This window comes from Mus musculus, chromosome 16 (assembly GCF_000001635.26).
Source record: "Mus musculus strain C57BL/6J chromosome 16, GRCm38.p6 C57BL/6J".
NCBI lineage: Eukaryota > Metazoa > Chordata > Mammalia > Rodentia > Muridae > Mus > Mus musculus.
The window spans coordinates 75,996,394-76,018,545 of NC_000082.6; the positions used below are offsets into that span (position 1 = coordinate 75,996,394).

The window sequence follows — 22,152 nt, forward strand, 5'->3', positions numbered from 1 at the left end:
TACCTGGATGTTTTGAGTTAGGATCCTTTTGCATTTTGTATTTTCTTTGACTGTTGTGTCGATGTTCTCTATGGAATCTTCTGCACCTGAGATTCTCTCTTCCATTTCTTGTATTCTGTTGCTGATGCTCGCATCTATGGTTCCAGATCTCTTTCCTAGGGTTTCTATCTCCAGCGTTGCCTCGCTTTGGGTTTTCTTTATTGTGTCTACTTCCCCTTTTAGTTCTAGTATGGTTTTGTTCATTTCCATTACCTGTTTGGATGTGTTTTCCTGTTTTTCTTTAATGATTTCTACCTGTTTGGCTGTGTTTTCCTGCTTTTCTTTAAGGGCCTGTAACTCTTTAGCAGTGCTCTCCTGTAATTCTTTAAGTGACTTATGAAAGTCCTTCTTGATGTCCTCTATCATCATCATGAGAAATGTTTTTAAATCTGGGTCTAGATTTTCGGTTGTGTTGGGGTGCCCAGGACTAGATAGGGTGGGAGTGCTGCGTTCTGATGATGGTGAGTGGTCTTGATTTCTGTTAGTAGGATTCTTACGTTTGCCTTTCACCATCTGGTAATCTCTGAAGCTAGCTGTTTTAGTTGTCACTGTTAAGAGCTTGTTCTTCAGGTGACTCTGTTAGCCTCTATAAGCAGACCTGGAGGGTAGCACTCTCCTTAGTTTCAGTGGGCAGAGTATTCTCTGCAGGCAAGCTCTCTTCTTGCAGGGCAGGTACCCAGATATCTGGTGTTCGAACCAGTCTCCTGGCAGAAGTTGTGTTCCACTCACTAGAGGTCTTAGGATCTCGTGTGGAATCCTGTGTGGGCCCTTGCGGGTGTCAGGCGACTCCGCTGGCAAGGTAGCCCGGGGCTCGAGTGGAGCGGAAGGGGTTTGTGCCCCAGATCAAGCCCGGGTAGCCTGCTTCCCTATGTACCGCAGTCTCAGGTTCTGCGCGATTGGATTGGGGCAGGCGCTGTGTTCCACTCACCAGAGGTCTTAGGATCCCGTGGGGAGTCCCGTGTGGGCCCTTGCGGGTGTTGGGCAAGACTCTGCTGGCAAGGTAGCCCAGGGCTCAATTCGAGCGGAAGGGACTTGTGCCACAAACTGCTTTTCTTTACGACTTTGGCTCACACAGACAGACTGTCATCTACCTTGGAGGTCAGATCCTTAGTTCTTTATTCCTAGAAGAGTAAATCTAAGAGAAATTGCTATGCACATGGTCAATTTTGGAGCTATGGCCTTCCTCTTTGCCTTCTCCCCAAGCCAGATGTGCACTATCCATATGTTCATAGACAAGGATGTGTTATGTTCCAAATTTCAAGAGGAAGGTATCATTATAGAAAGTCAGTGAAATAATTCTGTCAGGTTCCTTAATTAGACATTTGTTATAAATGTCAGATAGCATCCACTCCCATTACCTGTCATTTCCTTAGTTCCCAAATCAAGCAGCAATCATTGGATTTGCCTTTAATTCAGTAGGGAAAATAATATAGTTTTTACTCCTGAAGTTTCAAAAAAAATAAAAAATAAAAAAATAAAAAAATAGACAAGTGATTTAAAATTGGCCAGTAGAGACTACACCGTATGCCCAAATTGAGTAATTTATAGGTGAATGGATGTATACTCCAGGAGAATGGGGTTTTAGATATTTATCACTAAGATTTATAAAATTATGCATATGATTAAAACAGAGAAAATGCCACTAAAAACATATATTCTCAATATGAATTGTCATCTTTCTGTCCTCACATGACTGTTCCCAGATTACTGTCTAATGGAGTACAGCTTAGTATATGCCTTACATTCTGGGTTTATAAATGTGACTTTCCAATTACGGAGTCAGAAGTTAACATGAACTGAATATTTCTGCAGTTGCTGCTGCCTGGCTAGTAGAACTACTAATAGTATTTCTGCACCAGAGAAAAATGATTGACAGACTGATAGCACAAATCCCTTGGTGGATTTTTAAGACTGCAAAGCTGATGTGCTCTGACCTTGGCTTGCAAATAAACAAACTAAGGGTCAAACTAGTGAGGTGACCTGTCAAGACTTTTGCTTTATATTTAATTTTGATTAAATGCTTTGCTTACTGTAATATATGTGTTTTTAAGAAATCATAAGATTTATTTATCCCTACACTGACATTTCATTAACACTTGTTAATTTCTTACGATGGACTCCACACTGTGTTATAAGGAAGGGACCTCTTATTTTTCAGTCATTGCAAAATACTTGGCTGAAATTCTGTAAGGAAGAGTGATCATCCAGAGAAAAGCATCAACATGGATTTAATAAAATGTTATGTAGCATGTAATAAATGAAGCCCTCCTACATGACTATGTAGAAGTATAATTGGAGGAAAAAAGAGGGTACAATCCAGTAATAGTACACCAGAGGAGCTTAGCACCCATCACCCTGGAACTGTTTTAGGAGGAAGAGGAAGATGAAGATGAGGAAGAGTATCTTTGGAAGGGTCACAGCCTATATTTGTGACAAGAGGAAGGAAAACTCTACGTTTTGTTGGTTGCATTACCAGGGACAAAGGTGTTGTAATTTCCATGGCCCATATCAGGAAAGAAGTAGAAGAAAGACAAAGGGACCTATCTATTGTATGCAGCATCTCCACATTAATTTCAGGCTTAACTACTCATATAACAAGGTCCCCAAACACAGTGCTTCCAACACTCATTAAGGTTTTGGAGGCAAGGAAGGATTTCAAGTGGTCTCTCTTAATAATCCAGCCTCGTTGGCTAGTGATCCCACGATCACCTGAGGAGGCACTTCCTTCTTCAAAGATTACGGGAGCAAACCTACACAAAAATGGACCAAACATCTTATTGATACAAACACAAGTATGTGCTACCAATCACCTTAGAGATACAAAGAGAAGAGTGGTTTGTCGTATGTATTTTCATCAATATTTCTATTCTAATATTGTGTAAGAACTGAATGCAAATTTATCTACAGGTCTATATAATACTTTCTTTTAAATAATAATATAAATTCTCTTTTGTTCAATTCATTCTTTTTTAAAAATGGGAACTATTCACTTGTATAACCAAAGTATTTAATTCAGCCATTCTAAGAATGCTACATGCACAGGCAGTGGTTTTTTTTTTTTCTAGGTATTTCTTATTATCATATGCTTCAGCAAAGTTCAAATACAGGCTCAAAGGGGACATGAGAGTTAATAAACATCCTCTTCCTTTATTTAACTTCGGTGGTTTGTTTTCTTGTACAGACAGAAGAAACTGGGGCTGTCTGAGTGCCAGACATGCTCTCTCCCAACAGTTACATCTTACCTCTCCCTTTACCTTACCCATCTCTTAGCCTATTCTTCAGAACCTGTAAAGCTGACACTTTCACAGTATACCCAAACCCATCAAGGACCTGTAAATACATCTACTTATTATCATAATTCTGTTATAAGAGAAAGGCATATGTCATTGAATTATAATTGGATGCAAATATAAAGGAGTCTTAACACTTCTGCCTTACTTATATACCCAACTAAAAAGGCCATGAAGCTGTGTCCCAAGTTATGGACTAGGTCAAATGGCAAAGGTTGGTAAGTCTGAACCTATTTGGATAAAACAAGTTGTAAGGATAGACATGGTTTTGATGTTGTGCTTTCTAATTTCATGATTTGCACGTGTGATTAAGTATAATTATACTATGCAAGCATGGTTCTAAGTGTTCCCACTAGAGGAATTGGTTGAATCTTTCTGTCAATCCTGTGGGGCTGATACTCTTACTATTATTCTCAATTTGTAGATGTATAAACTGAGACGTGGGGACTCCTCTCTACAGTCACACAGCTCAAGAAGTGTCAGAAGTGTGATTTTTTTTCTGCCAGCAAGCTTCTGAGCTTCTCTGCAGAAACATACTACATGCACTTGTCATCGAAGATCAAGATTTCACAAATAAGCACTATTGGCCATGAGCAAGATCAGCTCCAAAAATCTGCAAAGGAATGCTCTACCATATGGCACTGCTAAACAAACAGTTCGGAAAGTACACGTTTCTTGCATCGCTAATGCTGCTACTTCAGCATTACTTGTATCGCTATAATGATGTTATAAAACGATTAATCATGTTGTGAATACCGCCACCGCTGTCATCACAAATGCCCAATAAAACAGAACATTTAATTTAAAATAAGGGATTAAGGAACCAAAGTACTTAGATAATAGTCTGTTCACGGAAACTCCTTAATCCCGCTATATCACTGTCATAATGATGAGGTTCTCAGGGAAACAGATCTTATCTGCCAAATGGTGAGGCAAGTAAGGACAGAGAACTTGAGCCTCACCCACTTCAGCTACAACTTCTCTGTGGTCTCAGGTGACCAACCTGCGTTGGTCATGCCTGTAAGCATGACACGGAACAACAGCAACAGTTAGCTCGCTCATCCTGATGGAGAAACGAGATGCTCTTGCCAGCCTTCCTAGCTCCTGTCTCAAGGTAACAATTTTCTGTAGATCTAATGAATTCTGATTTCTCTACAAGGCTGATCTATAGCATCCACACAGCCCCTCATCTCTGGGCAGATCATATAGCTTGTGGTGCCTGGAAAATGTACAGGGACCATATCTAATCCATCAGAGACAGAGTTTGTAAATTGCATATGAACTTTGCCATCTGTCTGCTGGTGTGCTAAGTGAGCTGTCTGTCAATTCTGAAGTAACAGACTCTTCTCATGGCACTATAAATATCCAGGGTGACAAAACAGGTTGCCTAGGGAATGTTTATTTGCATTATAAGATATTAAAAAAAAACGCAAAAACCTCTCTTCCAGGCTTCTTGATACAGGGAGCTATTAAATAGCCTTAAACATATTGTGATTTATGAGATTATATTTACAGTGTTTAAAAGGAAAAGAAACCAATATTTATTATATATTTCCTGCTACTTAAATTATCATTTTCCCTAATCCTCACAGGCACAAAGGGAATTGGAGCACGTCAAAGTAGCTGGTAAGAATGTTATTAGAAATAAGATGAGCAAAATATCAAATGCATTCTTAGCAATGGCAAAGCATCAGAGCATTGCCAAACTCTGTTCTGCTACTGACCCAGGCAGGATCTACGGATGCTCTCTAAGCTTCTGCAAAGCCTTTAGATGCAGAATATGGGTGGGAGAGTCGGAGGTCTGAATTCCCTCTCCGTGAAAACAGTCCAAATTGCTCTTCCACCCCGAGTCAGTGGGGATCACAAAAGCTTTTATGAGACCATTAAATTGGGAATGGGCTCTTCTTGCTTTACAGCTTTTTCTTTCAAACATGATTAAAGAGATAACTGTGGCTTTCATTAGTTTCAATTACTAATTGTATCATAAGCCCAGGAAATAAGAAAGGGAAGAGGGCATAATTAACCTTAATCCATTGGTTTCATTTTATTTTAATGTAAGTCTCTATTTACGGGAGGAAACTAATTAAGTCATACAAAAAGTGCTCACATATGAATTGGAGGCAGAGTAGGTGAGTGCGATCACAGATATAATGGGGAAAATTAGACATGAAAGAAAGTGTTGCCTTTTTAAAGGACGTAATCTCTGTTTTATATGTTGGTTTCTTATGAGTCATTATACAATCTAGACATCAAGGAGAGGTTTGCACGCACTGTTTTGACACCAATTCCTTTTGCTCATTGTTTAATGAAGACCTGGCTGATGGGATGTCATTGTTAATCTCATTTTCTTCCCTTAGTGTCTATGTTATTAATAGCTATGTCAGTGCTGATGCTAATATGGAGACAGAACAAAAACTCCCAACTCGAATAATTTGGGCCAAGCATGAAACGCTGTTAAGTGGATAGAATGTCCCACTTTTTTTTTCATTTCCTTTTTTTCTTTTTCTTTTTCTTTTCTTTTTCTCTTTTTTTTTTTTTTTTTTTTTTTTAAGGAGGGTTTTTCTGTATGGTCTTGCTGTCCTGGAACTCACATCGAAGACCAGGCCAGCCTTGAACTCAGAAATCTGCCTGCCTTTGCCTCCCGAATGCCGGGATTAAAGGCGTGCGCCACCACTACCTGGCTTCAGTGCATCCATTTGTTCGTTTGTAAGGCACTAACTCCTCCGAGCTCTCTAAGGCCCTTCTGAGAGGAGCCTGAGCTGCAAGCCCTGAGAAGGTCTCAGCTTCCACCCTGTCTGCTTCCTTCTTTTCCGTGCAGCTTAGAGTCCAGCCCTTCCAATGAACATGTTCCGTTAAACCACAAACCACAGTTACCGGCTCCGTGTGAGCTTTTATTAATGATAACTAGCTTCAAGCCACTCTGCGTCCTAACAGTAATTCTTGTCACCTTTATTCTCATAAGAAGATTACGAGGTAGAAGTGACTTTTTGTTTGTTTGATTGATTGTTTTAATTTTTGTAAGGTAAGAAACAAGGGATCTTGTATAAAACCACACAGCTGCTAAATGTCAAAAATAGAATTCTTTGTTTGTTTAACTCTCCAAATATTGTATTTGTGCTTACAACATCACAGAATTTAAATATATATATGTATATATGTGTGTGTGTGTGTATACACATATATATACACACACAGACACACAGACACACACACACAGACACACACACACACACACACACATATATATACATATGGGGATTTTTACAGAAGTTAAGCTTGATGTTTATAGTACAGAATCCAATCACACAGTTCCTTATGTTACCATCTGTATATTTAGGGTGCATATAATTCTTGCCTGAATGTGCATCTGTTTTTTGTTGGTCCTCAATTTTTTTAAGAAAGAAGAAGGTGAAGATGATAAGACTATAGTATGAAAGAGAGAAGGAAGAGAGGGAGGAAAGGAGGGAAGAAAGAGGGAGAGAGAGAGGGAAGGAGGGAAGGAGGGAAGGAGGGAAGGAGGGAAGGAGGGAGGGAGGGAAGGAGGGAAGGAGGGAAGGAGGGAGGGAGGTCTCTCTAACCCCCTGCCACCTGGTGAAGATGTACAGTTTGGATGTGTTCCATCACTGGCCTACCCTGATATCCTCATGTGAACCTGGCTGATAACACAGAGCAGAACATAGTGTGAGAATTAACTTCCTTATTAAATTTCAGCGCATAACCGTGGTTCCAAGCTTTCTGTTTTGGTAATAATATTTCTATTTGGTCCTTCTTGACTTCAGCAGGAGTGGCACTTCTCTTGGGTGGCTAGCTTTGTGGTGTCTTCTTGGCGTCCCTACTGAAAACTCTTGAGTATCAAGAACAATCCTGAGTGTTCACTGGTCTTCAACTGGTTTTGTTTGTTTGTTTGTTTGTTTGTTTGTTTGTTTTTTATAACTTCAGTTGGTTAGTAAAGATTTGGTTATCAGCCAATCATTCTGGTAAATATAATAATTTAATTCCTTCATTAGTTCTTACTATACAACAAATCACTCCAAAAGCTAATGGCTGACAAAAATACACATTTTTGTCTCTGCCAGTCTCTATGGATAAGAAATACAGGTAGGCCTTAAATGAATCTTTTGTGTTACTATCTCACAGTGTTGAGCTATATTTGTTTAGCCCCAAATTCTGAGGGTTCACTCAAAGGTTCAGGCGGGGAGAAGGGGGTGTTCTTGACAGCTCATCCAGAACGGTAGCTGCACTCAGATCTCTGAAACCCGTTTGTAGTGAAGTCTCCAGTTTCTGAGTTCACTTTGTAAGCCTGCTCTCATGGCATGGTTTGCAGGTCCTCCACTTGGGATTCTGCTTCATAGAAATGTGTAAGTAAATACATCCTATTCCCACGGTCATTGTAATCTAACCACGGAACTCATTTCCTATCAGCTTTGTCTGATTCTTCTAAGTTCAAGTGAGGCATGAGGCCAAAGACTCCAGAAGATGTCGATGAGGGCAAAAAGGCAGCGATAACAAAATCTTAGGTATCAAGACACTTCAGCATGGGTTTCAGATATTTGGTAAGACACCGGTGTAGACACCCCCATGAAGGCATTCTTTAAGCTGAGATTAACATCTAAGTAAGTAGATTTCTTCACTGATCAATTCGCAGGATGGTGAAGGTGCCAGTACAGTTCAGTGAAGGCAGTATGTAATAATACTTCTGCATAGCAGTGGATAAAACACCTCACAGAAAGAGCTTGAAGGAGGAGAGGTTGAATTTGTCTTTATTTGTAGAATGATCCCTTTACCATGGTAGGGAAGGGATGACAGAGGGGATTGCCTTCATCTGTGGCACTGGAAGCATGAGGTAGCAGTTGTTCACACCTCGAGAGACCATGATGTAAGTAAGATACAGCCAGAATGTTCAGGAATATCCCCTCCTCACAAGGCTGGGGAATCATTGTGGAAAAGCCATTCCTTTCTTTCTTGGCACTTTCCTTTCTTAGCACTTCAGCTGCTACCCAATGCATCCTTGAAAGCTGAAAGCAATGGGCTACACTTAGTAGCCTTAAGACTGATAATGGTGACAGAACGCCTTTATAGATAGGAGAAAGCAAGCAGAAGGCAGAATTATCCTTAAGCTGTCCTTCCTGTGGCCTATAAAATCTTGCTGTTACCTTCTCTGCAATGCACCTTAACCATCAATGGGGTGAACATTCAAGATGTATAGCACATATACTGCTGGTGGCTCCAGACTGAAGCAAAGCTAACTGGCCATGGGAGATTGAACTCCTGACCTTGGCCTCATTACTGCTGAGCTCTAAGCAACTGTTAGACACGCATCATATTGTTTGTCTTTAAAACTGTGCTTGACTCTGTTATATTACTCTCTCCTTAACATCTGGTAGCTGGGAACAATTTAATTGATTTCTCCTGTGTTTTTTATGAGCACAGAATGTCGATGAATGAGTAGTTACAAAATTGAACTTGCATTTTAAAAATATAAGGGAAGAGACACCCCTGACTTATGAAATGTGCAATAGAGCAAATGCACCCACGATGGGCTTTCTTGTTTGTGGTTGTCCCCTGTGGTAGGCATCTCAGACTGAATTGTCAAATATTGCACTATATACCTGGTATTCAAGGCAGTTTGTGGAGAGTCAGACCTTGAGTTTTCTAATGCACATCAACAATAAATCCTATTGCTACATCTTGTCCAGCCTAGGAAAAAAATCAATGCTTTTAGGTAAAGATTGCTGATCACAAATTATTTTGAGCAGCTTTTTTTTTTTTAACAAAACGATATCTAAGCAATGGTGATAGTTTGACTTAAAGCCATTTAGTCAAGGATATTAAATTAAAAAGATTGCTCTGTCCTGGTGTGAGGGCTTGCAGAGAAAGGGAAACGGCCATTAGCATGCAGGGTGCCAGGTGGTTAACGTGCGCAATAACATTTAATCCTCACCACAAACTAAGAAGCAAATCTTTCTATCCACAGTGCTCACAAACTTAGGGTCAGAGTAATTCAATAACATTCCCAAGGACACACAGTTCCCAGCCACGAGTGGGAATAAAACTCAACTCTATTAACTTCATTGCCAGCTCAAGATTTTTTTTATCTGCTGTGGTTCTCCAGATAACAGACTCATTTAGCATATATATTATATTGTTGAATCCTTTCTCTTATCATAAACCCATCCTCCTTGCTTCTCACCTCCCCTAAACACACTCTTCCAATGACCCCTATACTACCCCCATCTCTCTCTCTCTTTCCTCTCTCTCTCTCTCTTTCTCTTGTGCAGTGTGTGCGCACACAGCATTGACATTCATGCTTGTTGCAGAGGCCAAAGAAAAAGTTGATATTTGGGAAGCCAGAACTCTGGCCTTGACTCTGGCATTTTAGCAAAGTCACAAGCCTTAGTTTCCCTTTGAATTCTACCTGCCAGGAGTTTAGAAAACTTTGTGTGTGGTAACTGCTTTGCGATTTATTCTCTATTGCAGTAGTTGCTAAATCCTTTGTCTTTGACATTCTATTCTATATTAATTCATGGAAAGCCTCCTTTACAAAGACTTGACACTTTACAAAGCCATCAATATTGCAGAGGACTTCCCTTATGCCCCTGTGCTAAATGATTGTTTGCCCCTGAAGTAGAAATACTTCCAGTAATTTTCTCAAGATGCAAAGGAGTCCCACCTACTACAAGGCAGCCATCCCCACATTCTGCAGAGGCATGTCTCTCCCAAGCCTTCCTCTATGCAGAGGCCAAAGGCTACAAACCATATTCCAGAGGTTTACTTAGGGATGGAGACTAGACCAGCCATGACTTTGACTGTGAACATTCAGGTAAAATTTGGGAGATCAGATTTGAAAGCAGAGGCACGTCTTGTAGCCATGTTTAGGAAATGGTAGGATATAGCTATGAGCGCCAGATATTAAACTTGAGTTGCAGCTCTGAGATAAACATTCTAAGTATCATTTGGTAGTGGCATCTTTGCAATGAATGTACTCTGAATTCATTTATGAGAGAAGTGGGTTGTCAGGAGTTGGTAAGAACATTGATTATCCATCCTAAAATGGATCCTAAAGTAAGGTGTTTTGGATCTGATGCCAAAGGTCTCAGCACTTGGAGGGGGTCATCAATATGTCCTTTTAATTCAAGTGGAGATAAAACAACTCAAAGAAAGGAATTATAGGTGGATTATATGAATGGAAGAAGCTCCTTTCTTTGTTTTCAGAAAGGCTTGACAGAAAACTGTTGAAGTTTTGCTTTGGAAGGGGTAAGATGACCTTGATGGGCAGCGAAGTGGTCAAATATAAAGTCATCTAAATACAAACGTTGTACCTTAAAAAAATAAAATAAAATAAAAATGGAAATGAGCCATATTTCACTTATCCTATCTCAAACACTGTCAGCAAATAATTCTCACTACCAAGATATATTATGCTTGTTTTTATATATTCTTTGAAATATGTCATATATTTTATACATGCTAGTCCTCTGCATTTAAAGTAACCATTTTTCTCACACTCATTTGGTACCTGTGGCTATATAATTCAGCTTTAAGACAGGAGTGGGGAGCTACAACTAGGTTCGGCTTCATTCTACCCTTTCCATTTTTGTTCTTCAACAAATTTTTGAAAAGCAAAATCCATATCCCGGATGAAGGGCTACACAATATTGGTTGCCTCTGAGAGAGGAGAAACTACTATCTTTAGCAGAGATGAGATCTTTAATTTGTTACCCAATACTGAGTGGTCATCACTAAAAAATGTATAAGGGTAAGAAATAGACAGTATCAAAGGAGATATATATATATATATATATATAGAGAGAGAGAGAGAGAGAGGGAGAGAGCCTCATATTCACATATGTCATGAATTTGAAGGGGACCTGATGTGGGTATGAGAAGGTTTAGAAGGACAAGCAGAAGGGGGTAAGTTACATTTTGAAAAACTTTTCTTAATTTGCAGTTCTTAACTGTGAGCAATACCAACCATGATACCTCCATCTAGACATCAGAGGTTTTGTTCTAGAGTCTGAGGCAGCAGCCCCTCTGAAGTCTATCCCATGTGTTAAAGCTTTCCTGCAACCTGGAAAAGTAGACTTGGACTTCTGCAATCCATCTCGTCCAGGCTAATGCAGAGATTAGAGGAGCCCAGGCACCTTCCACAGCCACACAGCCTACAAGGAGCAGCGCAGGAAAGAGAGTTCATACCTGCTCCACTCAGAGCTCACACTTACAAACACTGCATCACGGGCTCTCCATGCTTATTAATATTTTATCTTGCTGGAGTCATAAGCCTTTATTAATCCATTCATATTGCTTACAACTATTCATTGAATGATTGTGATATATAACATATAAATAAAAAGGACACTCTCTGTCGTGAATTTAAATTCATTTTTTGGAAAAAAAAACCTCAAATTTCATATCAATTTAATTTATGAGATACAAAATGGATTAGAAAATTGAAAATTATTTTCTTCCTTTAATGAATATCAATTGCACACCAGATAATTCAGGCTTGATCCAGTTAACCTTGACTTGGCAGAAAGACAAATATTTTATATTCTCACTCTTTTCCTTAATCAAGACATTTATTACTTTTGGACATCATAAGGAGGTATTAAAATAGGTGCAGGTTCAAGCATTTATAGTCTACACCTAAATTAATATGACAACAAAGTAGTCAGTTCTAAAGTCACAATATTAACGTACTTTCAACTATACTGATCGGATTGCATAGTTTGGAATACTATGAAACATTTTACCTGCTTTTAGCAGCATTTCTCCAAAACCTATGCGTGTGTGTGAACCTAAGATTAGCTCACTAGATATTGTTAAATACAATAAAATTTTAATAAAAATCTCATCTTAAACTGAGTCTCCTGTAGACCCACTCTCTATCACTAAACCCTTCTGTAACTACAATTAGGGCACAGGCCTGGTACTAAAGATGGCACTCATTTTTTTTCTTTTAGTTTTCTTTTACTTTTACTTTATGTTTTACACCCCATATTCCATTCCCTGCCCACACATCCACCCTCTGACTGCTTCATGTCTCACATCTCCTCCCCACCCCACCCTGTCTCCACGTGGATGCCCTCAGCCCCCACCCCACCTGACCTCTAAACTCCCTGGGGCCTCCAGTCTCTTGAGGGTTAGGTGCATCTTCTCTGAATGAACACAGACCCGAAAGTTCTCTACTGTATGTGTGTTGCTGGGCTTCATATTGGCTGATGTATGCTGTCTGTTTGGTGGCCCAGTGTTTGAAAGATCTTAGAGGTCCAGATTAATTGAGACTGCTGGTCCTCCCACAGGGTCTCCCTTCTCCTCAGCTTCTTTCAGCCTTTCCCTAATTCAACAACAGGGGTCAGCTGCTTCTGTCCATTGGTTGTGTGCAAATATCTGCACCTGACTCTTTCAGTTGTAGCAGGAAGACAGGACATCAAGTGAGGGATGGGGTTGCCATCCCACAGTTACACCTCTGACCCATAATTGTTCCTGTCTGTAAGAATTACAAGGATGGAAATGGAGAGGAGCCCAAGGAAAAGAAGGTCCAGCAACAGGCCCAAAGTGGGATCCATCTCAAGGGGAGATCCTAAGGCCTGGCACTATTGCTGAGGCTGTGGAGCACTCACAAAAGAGGATCTACCATGGCTACCCTCCAAAAGACCCAAGTTGGTACTCATTTAAAACCTCAAATAAGTATCTTTCATTTTGGCACCTCTACTACCATGAATCATTCAATGTTTTCCCACCAGATCATCTATCTCCTGTACAGCCCAGGACAATCTAGGGTCTACCTAAGGAATTCCACATTGTGCTCAAAATACTTTCACCAAAATAGTAAAAGTTTAAGTAGAGATGTGGGAATAAAATAATGTCCTAAAATGCACTTGGTTCCAGGGACTGGATAGCACCTATTCTCCATGGAAAGTTCTTAGACACGCCCAGGCTGAGGCTAAGAAGATTCGGCTCTAACTCAGTTTACATCAGAGGGCTTCTCAGTGCATTTGTAGAAAATTAAACCTCAACAGGTATGTTGATTCTTATTCTGTATACCTAAAGCATTTCTGACCATGTTTTTCCCCCTTGAATTACTTTCAAAATAAAAAGTAAAACTCTAGGAGGAAAAGAAAACATTATTCAGAGATTCAGAGAGAAAACTAAGAAATCTTTAAACCGCTAACTAGGCAAACAAGAAATAAAATCTGTAGATTTTAAATTCTATTATTTAAAAAAAAATCTCTTTATTTTATCCAAGCTATGAAGTTAGTTTCATTGGGAATGTAATAATTGCCAGTACCAATATGATAAAGACTGGTTATCACTCAACAGTTAAACTGTGGGACAGATGGCTTGACCTTTCAGTTTCATGTGCATGGATATTTGTGCATGTGTGTGCATCTATGTTTGAACTTATGAAGAGCCATGTGTTCATGTTGTGTATAGAAGCATACATGTGTGTGAGTGTCAGAGTTCACCCCAGGTGTTCTTTCTCGATCCCTGTCCACTTTATTTTTTTAATTATGTGTGAAAGGGGTGGGTTTGAGTTGGCTTCCTGTATCACTACCTACCTATCTTACTCACTGTTTCAAACTGTAAGGACCGGCTAGTCCCTGGGATCTGCCTGTTTCTGCTCACCCAGCGTGGAATAGAGGTGTGAGCAGCCATGCTCAGCTTTTACATAAATCCTAAGGATCCAAAACAGACCCTCACGCTTCATGCTTTTAGTGCAAGCACTTTATCCCATAGACTGAGCCGCCTCCCAAGCTTCTGTCTACCTCCTGTCACCACGGGGTTCTCTCACTGGCCTGGAACACACCAAATAGGCTAAGTTGTTTGGGTTACAACCCTAGCAATCCACTGCCTCTACCTTGATAGCACTGGGTTGTAAGTACAAACCACCAATCAGCTCTTTTGACATGGGTTTTGAACAATGAACTCACATCTTTAGCAACTAAGCTTTCTTTAACCCCATAAATACACTTCTATTAGAATGTTTATACACACACACACACACTCACACTCTCTCTCCCTCTCTCTCTCTCCCTCCCTCTCTCTCTCTCTCTCTCTCTCTCTCTCTCTCTCTCTCTCACACACACACACACACACACACACACACACACACACAGTATAAATATATTTTGATCGTATCTATCCCTTCTGCTCTACCCATCTCCTTTGGGTCCAGTCCATGTCTCCTTCCCGACTCTATCGGCATTGCCTCCTTGCACAGGTAAGGCCATCCACCGGATTATAAGAAACTTGTGGTGGGCCACACCCCTGAATAAAACTGATATTCTCTCCCACAGCAAATATTTACTGACACATAGGTCCTCTGTCAGGAGTGGGATTCTTTGAGCTTCTCACCTGTTCAAAACCTATATTTTTAATTAAATACTGAGTTATACGTAAAGAGAAGTGTGCCAATTTAAGTATGTTTTTTACTACCTTTTGATGTTGCAAGACTGGTGATCTTTGAAAGATTTTAAACAGACAGGTAAGTCATGAACTTACCGTCATGCATAATTATCCAATTGACACATTTAAGGATATATCTTGAGGCTCTTCAGTCTATTCAATTATTTTTCTTTAATTATAGAAGGAAAATGTTTGCAAACACTTTTGCAGTGTCAAATCATGGTCTCCATGTAAATAGTCTATCTCATATTAGAGTGGAACATATGTCATTGCCTCCTCTTGTTCACATCTGTCAACAATGACGATAGAGTGAAATTGAGCAGAAAGTTTTCACTGCGTTAGGTACTTCTCTACGAATTCTACTTCTCAGAAACTAGTCACAGAATTTGTTCACTAAAACTTGTTCCTAGTTTATCTATATTGGGAAACAGAGACTTATGTAAGCTACAAAAATAACGGATTTTAATGTCACCAAGGCTAATAGGTGTAAAGGTAGGAGTAGAACTCGAAACTGGTTTCTCCTCTCCCTTTATTTAGACCAACGATTGTCCAGGTTTGAGGCTAAGCTCAACCTTGGTTAATGGTATAAGTCATTTATCATTTCCCAAGATTTCTAGACATCTATAAATTTTTACAGTGAATGTAAAAAAAGAGATTGTATAGAGACATATTGCCAAGGTCAGCACGTCACTGACAAAAAAAAAAAAAACGTCATTAATTGTAGTGGGTGTTTGTTTGTTTGTTTGTTTGTTTTATTAGGGAAAACTTACTTGCAGAATGAATTTTTCAAATATTTTTTAATTTATTAATTGAAGTAATTTTTAATTTATACCACAATCGAATTAAAACAAGTCTATTATCACAATATTATTTAAAATATAGTGCAATTGAATAAAAATATTCATCATTGTTATGTAGATGCTGCTTTTTTCAGAACCACACAGCTCTACATCTCTAATAATTTTAGACATAATTCACAAAAATGATTGGCATTTCCATTCTGGTAACACATTGTATAGGGAGACAGCATACACAAATTCAGAAATACTTTAATCAAGTGGTAGGCTTATAGGGTTGGAATGCAGACAGGTGTGTGCTGGAACCAGCACTCGAGGTAGCCTCTAGATAAACATTAGATATTACAGGCATGTTATTAACTCGTAGTCAGTGGCAATTAACTGTGGATGAACCATTTAAGCCTTGGAAATTGACAAAGCACAACCCTTGGTGTCCCTTTGCCGTGCTCAGTCCTGGTTTACCAACAACTTATTCATACACATGTGCTTTAAAATGCTCTCTCGAAGACTTGCTATTTTGGAAAACAATCTTGCCTTTTGCAGCTTCCATTAACTCAAGAAAACATATGTAGTAATGTTGCTTGGCAGATGGAGTTCACGTATGCCGTTACCTAGTACATAGTTCGTCTACTCATATTAAGCTACTAACTACAAAAGCTACAACAATCAAGGGAAAATCAGAAATGAAAAGTGAGTAAAGGATGCCCTGACAGTAGTTGTTTACTGACTTGAGGCTGCCATTAACCAGTGCGTTTAAATCGAAAATAGGAAAGAAACCCATTCATTCACGTAGCCAAGTCACTCACCACTCCAAGCATGTTTAATGCTTGTCCTGTCTCCTCCCTTCTGCTACAGGTGCCTTCTTGTTTAGCTTGCTGTGGGATTGGCTCATATATACTCTCTGTAGAGCCTTCCTGTGGTGCAGAGAGTTAAAATTAGCAGAAGGAAATTCTTTTTCTTGAGAAAAAAAATACCTAATTTTTCTATGCAGATTAAAGAAGTCCATCTAAATTATGCTATACATGAGGATTAAGAGTCTACAGTAACTTCCAAAATCAACAAAACAGAGAAGACAGTCTAACCTATCATAACTTGAAATTTAGAGTACATATGGAGCATCTTGAGGTATTCCCAAAAGAAAAGACTGCTTCCAAGGGCATGATGAAGACTTCAAGTTCTAAGTACTAAGTGACAGTTCTTGGACCCAACCATAAACGGTGTTGTTCCCTGACTTTAATAACTCTACTTCTTCAGCTACTGTCATTCGATTATAGAGTCAACAGCCTTCTGGATCCAGCTTTTTTTTTTTTTTCCATTTTTTATTAGGTATTTCGCTCATTTACATATTTACATTTGCAATGCTATACCAAAAGTCCCCCATAGCCACCCATCCCCTCTCCCCTACCCACCCACTCCCCTTTTATGGCCCTGGCGTTCCCCTGTACTGGGGCATATAAAGTTTGCGTGTCCAATGGGCCTCTCTTTCCAGTGATGGCCGACTAGGCCATCTTTTGATGCATATGCAGCTAGAGTCAAGAGCTCCGGGGTACTGGTTAGTTCATAATGTTGTTCCACCTATAGGGTTGCAGATCCCTTTAGCTTCTTTGGTACTTTCTCTAGCTCCTTCATTGGGGGCCATGTGATCCATCCAATAGCCGACTGTGAGCATCCACTTCTATGTTTGCTAGGCCCAGGCATACTCTGACAAGAGACAGCTATATCAGGGTCCTTTCAGCATAATCTTGCTAGTGTATGCAATGGTGTCAGCATTTGGAAGCTGATTATGGGATGGATCCCCGGATATGCTAGTGTCTACATGGTCCATCCTTTTATCTCAGCTCCAAACTTTGTCTCTGTAACTCCTTCCAAGGGTGTTTTGTTCCCACTTCTAAGGAGGGGCATAGTGTTCACACTTCAGTCTTCATTTTTCTTGAGTTTCATGTGTTTAGGAAATTGTATCTTATATCTTGGGTATCTTAGGTTTTGGGCTAATATCCACTTATCAGTGAGTACATATTGTGTGAGTTCCTTTGTGAATGTGTTACCTCACTCAGGATGATGCCCTCCAGGTCCATCCATTTGGCTAGGAATTTCATAAATTCATTCTTTTTAATAGCTGAGTAGTACTCCATTGTGTAGATGTACCACATTTTCTGTATCCATTCCTCTGTTGAGGGGCATCTGGGTTCCTTCCAGCTTCTGGCTATTATAAATAAGGCTGCTATGAACATAGTGGAGCATGTGTCCTTCTTACCAGTTGGGGCATCTTCTGGATATATGCCCAGGAGAGGTATTGCTGGATCCTCCGGTAGTACTATATCCAGTTTTCTGAGGAACCGCCAGACTGATTTCCATAGTGGTTGTACAAGCCTGCAATCCCACCAACAATGGAGGAGTGTTCCTCTTTCTCCACATCCACGCCAGCATCTGCTGTCACCTGAATTTTTGATCTTAGCCATTCTGACTGGTGTGAGGTGGAATCTCAGGGTTGTTTTGATTTGCATTTCCCTGATGATTAAGGATGTTGAGCATTTTTTCAGGTGCTTCTCTGCCATTCGGTATTCCTCAGGTGAGAATTCTTTGTTCAGTTCTGAGCCCCATTTTTTAATGGGGTTATTTGATTTTCTGAAGTCCACCTTCTTGAGTTCTTTATATATGTTGGATATTAGTCCCCTATCTGATTTAGGATAGGTAAAGATCCTTTCCCAATCTGTTGGTGGTCTTTTTGTCTTATTGACGGTGTCTTTTGCCTTGCAGAAACTTTGGAGTTTCATTAGGTCCCATTTGTCAATTCTCGATCTTACAAAGAATTAACCAAACGAGGAGTTGGTTCTTTGAGAAAATCAACAAGATAGATAAGCCCTTAGCTAGACTCACTAGAGGGCAAAGGGACAAAATCCTAATCAACAAAATCAGAAATGAAAAGGGAGACATAACAACAGATCCTGAAGAAATCCAAAACACCATCAGATCCTTCTACAAAAGCTTATACTCAACAAAACTGGAAAACCTGGACGAAATGGACAAATTTCTGGACAGATACCAGGTACCAAAGTTGAATCAGGATCAAGTTGACCTTCTAAACAGTCCCATATCCCCTAAAGAAATAGAAGCAGTTATTAATAGTCTCCCAGCCAAAAAAAGCCCAGGACCAGATGGGTTTAGTGCAGAGTTCTATCAGACCTTCAAAGAAGATCTAATTCCAGTTCTGCACAAACTATTTCACAAGATAGAAGTAGAAGGTACTCTACCCAACTCATTTTATGAAGCCACTATTACTCTGATACCTAAACCACAGAAAGATCCAACAAAGATAGAGAACTTCAGACCAATTTCTCTTATGAATATCGATGCAAAAATCCTCAATAAAATTCTCACTAACCGAATCCAAGAACACATTAAAGAAATCATCCATCTTGACCAAGTAGGTTTTATTCCAGGGATGCAGGGATGGTTTAATATACGAAAATCCATCAATGTAATCCATTATATAAACAAACTCAAAGACAAAAACCACATGATCATCTCGTTAGATGCAGAAAAAGCATTTGACAAGATCCAACACCCATTCATGATAAAAGTTTTGGAAAGATCAGGAATTCAAGGCCCATACCTAAACATAATAAAAGCAATCTACAGCAAACCAGTAGCCAACATCAAAGTAAATGGAGAGAAGCTGGAAGCAATCCCACTAAAATCAGGGACTAGACAAGGTTGCCCACTTTCTCCCTACCTTTTCAACATAGTACTTGAAGTATTAGCCAGAGCAATTCGACAACAAAAGGAGATCAAGGGGATACAAATTGGAAAAGAGGAAGTCAAAATATCACTTTTTGCAGATGATATGATAGTATATATAAGTGACCCTAAAAATTCCACCAGAGAACTCCTAAACCTGATAAACAGCTTTGGTGAAGTAGCTGGATATAAAATTAACTCAAACAAGTCAATGGCCTTTCTCTACACAAAGAATAAACAGGCTGAGAAAGAAATTAGGGAAACAACACCCTTCTCAATAGTCACAAATAATATAAAATATCTCGGCGTGACTCTAACTAAGGAAGTAAAAGATCTGTATGATAAAAACTTCAAGTCTCTGAAGAAAGAAATTAAAGAAGATCTCAGAAGATGGAAAGATCTCCCATGCTCATGGATTGGCAGGATCAACATTGTAAAAATGGCTATCTTGCCAAAAGCAATCTACAGATTCAATGCAATCCCCATCAAAATTCCAACTCAATTCTTCAACGAATTAGAAGGAGCAATTTGCAAATTCATCTGGAATAACAAAAAACCTAAGATAGCAAAAACTCTTCTCAAGGATAAAAGAACCTCTGGTGGAATCACCATGCCTGACCTAAAGCTTTACTACAGGGCAATTGTGATAAAAACTGCATGGTACTGGTATAGAGACAGACAAGTAGACCAATGGAATAGAATTGAAGACCCAGAAATGAACCCACACACCTATGGTCACTTGATCTTCGACAAGGGAGCTAAAACCATCCAGTGGAAGAAAGACAGCATTTTCAACAATTGGTGCTGGCACAACTGGTTGTTATCATGTAGAAGAATGCGAATCGATCCATACTTATCTCCTTGTACTAAGGTCAAATCTAAGTGGATCAAGGAACTTCACATAAAACCAGAGACACTGAAACTTATAGAGGAGAAAGTGGGGAAAAGCCTTGAAGATATGGATCCAGCTTTGTTTCAACTTGAGAGCATTCGTTTCAGGAACTGTTAGGAGTAAAGCCATAGACAACAGTATATGGCAAAGCCCTGATGTGGGTGGCAGATGAACCAAGGGCAACAGGCAGAGCTTTGAGGCTGTAACTACTAGGAGACTTTAAACTTCATGAGTTTGGATTTCAAGCCATTAGCAGCTCTGCCAAGGAAGCAAATGGAACTGAAGACTTCATCTAGTTTCCCATACTGTGCTTTTTTTTTTTTTAAGAAAGAACTAGTTTACTTCTCCTATCATTTATAAGCCATCTTAAAGGAGAGAGTTGTAAACTTTATTCTAAGTATATAAGCTATTTCTTCAATATGTCAAACTTCTGCTATATATATATGTATATCATATATACATATATATATGAAATTATACATATATATGTATAATTTCAACCTATATATATATATATATATATAGGTTGAAATTATAGTGTAGCACTGAAAATAATTTCTTCTTTAAAATGTATTTTGCTGGGCATGGTGGAACAAGCCTTTAATCCCAACCCCCAGACTCAGGTGTATCTATCGGATTCTAGGGCAGGCATCCCTACAGAGTGAGACATTGTCTCAAAAAGTGTTTTATTAATGTACTACTGAAGGAATGGTTGAGCGCATAGTCAGTCTACTTTTAGAACGTATAGCGGGTGTGCTTCGTATTGTGCTTCTGAATAACATACAGTCAATTGTTGGAAAATTCATAAAGACCTAAACAAGGAATAGATGTTCAAAAAACTATGAGAGTGTCGGGGGGAAGGCAGTTGTTAGTAGAAAGACAATGTGATGCTGAAGCTGTGGGCTGATCGAGCTTCCATCCAGCGCTTGAGAGTGTCGATGAGATGGCCATTAAAGCTTGGACAGAATCATACAAACAAGTTCTCACATGGACCAATCCCAGGGCTATAGCAGCCCACATTGCTATGAACAGACATGAGGAAAAACTTCCGCCAATAGCTGGAGAAGCTCTTGGTACTAGATAGCAGGGGGCCGGAAAAAAAAAAAATGAACAGAGAGCCATCGAAATGGAACTTTAAGACCTGTTCCAGAAAAAGCTAAGAGAAAGTTAACCAGTAAGAGAGAAAAACAAACAAACAAACAAACAGACAAACAAACAAAAAACAAATAGAAACTTAGATCAAATAGTCTTGGAGTCAAATATAATCACAGAAAACTATATCAAGTAATCCAAAATTGGATGGGATCTAGCTCTCTTATGGGAGAGAATCAGAAGATGCCGAACCCTTTACGTAGGGTAATACAAAAGGAGGCTGAACAAGCAGGCTGATCGGCAGAACGTGTATGGAGACTGAAATACCGGACTATGGGGGGATTTCGGGGGAGGAAAGTGATGCAATGTATTTGTCAATGCAGGAAAACAAGATCAATTTTTTTTAGCGTACTTTTAAAGATTCTGTCAGACATGTGCAACCTTCTGACATTGTGACAGAAATTGTTATCTACAAAGTTCATGCTCGAGACCTATGCAATTGGGATAGGAAACTAAATCACATACACATAAAAGCCTCCAAACGTTTTCATACTAAGTTTACAATTTTGATGTTTAGACACATTCATATTTTCACTAAGGTGCCTGCATTCCATAGCACATAGGTTAGACATGCCTATATGAAATGTCACCAGGATTAGTATAAGTGTTTAAATATATATATGTGTATATGTATATACACACATATATATATTTAAAATATACATATATACATATATGTGTGTATAAGTGTGTGTATATGCATATATATCATAATAGTCGATGTTTCATATATATTTAATGATGCTTGAACATTTAAATGTACATTCAATCTTTTTTTTTCAAGACAGGGTTTCTCTGTGTAGCCCTGGCTGTCCTGGAACTTACTCTATAGACCAGG

General features: G+C 39.3%; 1 long non-coding RNA gene across 1 annotated transcript in view; it reads left to right on the forward strand.

Moving 5' to 3' along the window:
* The first annotated feature begins 4,390 nt into the window (after nt 1-4,390).
* The window catches only part of Gm15555 (predicted gene 15555), a 33,819-nt gene continuing 16,057 nt past the window's right edge, over nt 4,391-22,152 (forward strand). Inside the window, exons 1-3 of the long non-coding RNA NR_155447.1 lie at nt 4,391-4,443; nt 4,922-4,955; nt 13,218-13,348. This is a non-coding gene — a long non-coding RNA (predicted gene 15555). The remainder of the gene's footprint in view (nt 4,444-4,921; nt 4,956-13,217; nt 13,349-22,152) is intronic.